The sequence below is a fragment of the Octopus bimaculoides genome, chromosome 11 (assembly GCF_001194135.2).
Source record: "Octopus bimaculoides isolate UCB-OBI-ISO-001 chromosome 11, ASM119413v2, whole genome shotgun sequence".
In the NCBI taxonomy this organism is placed as follows: Eukaryota; Metazoa; Mollusca; class Cephalopoda; order Octopoda; family Octopodidae; genus Octopus; species Octopus bimaculoides.
This window is the reverse complement of record NC_068991.1, coordinates 68,698,915-68,699,980: the sequence shown is the minus strand read 5'-3', so window position 1 is coordinate 68,699,980 and position 1,066 is coordinate 68,698,915.

Genomic DNA, 1,066 nt, shown 5'->3' with positions numbered 1-1,066 from the left:
TATATATATACATACATATATACGTGTATGTGTGTGCGTGTATACATACAAACATGTATAGTGTCTATCTAACTCCCTATCTACCAATCTATCTATCTTTCTATCCATCTATCTGTTTGTCTCTGTCTCTGTCTCTCTCTTTATCTATCTATCTATCAATCTATCTATCTATCTATCTATCTATCTATCTATCTATCTATCTATCTATCTATCTAGCCATGCATCTATCTATCTGTCATTCTAATCTATCTGTCATTCTAATCTATCTTACTTTCTTTCTCTGAATGTACAAAATGTAATTATAATATACACAACTACACTCCAGCCGTTCCTTCCCCGCCACCCCCGCTAACGCCACTCACCTTTAATCCACATCATCTGTTGGTGATTCCACACGGATTACTGACTAGCGTGTTATCGGCGACACTAAATCGTACCTTGTCTTACCCAAGTGGCGTGCAACATCACTCTTCACGAGATTTATGCGTTTAGTGGTATTGATTGCGCCATACTTTAGCTATCAACAGCCATTTTGATTCTACGCTCACAGAATGCATTTACTCGCCTGATTCTCTGTTTTGTTTGTTCTTGTGTTCTAAATGTATACGCATGTGTGTGTGCGTGTATGCAATCATGTGTAAGTGTGTGTGTGTCTGTGTGCATGCATGTGTGTGTGTACGTTTGTACGCGTGTAGGTGTGTGCGTGCTTGCGTGTATGCATTTAACACACAGAGGCACGTACATACACTGAAATATATATGTAGATATATATACGTCTATATGTGTATCTATATATGTATATATACACATACATACAAATATATATACATATATATATTACATTTTTATTTCTTTTCATGTACTTTTATACATTTACTGTTATCTTCACCCTCAAATATTGTATTCTTGATTTGTCCAAGTTGTCACGAAACCTATCGTTCCGTATTCAACACTAATCTAAACTCATTTTCTTCTTCTTCTTCTTCTTCTTCTTCTTCTTCTTCTTCTTCTTCTTCTTCTTCTTCTTCTTCTTCTTCTTCTTCTTCTTCTTCTTCTTCTTCTTCTT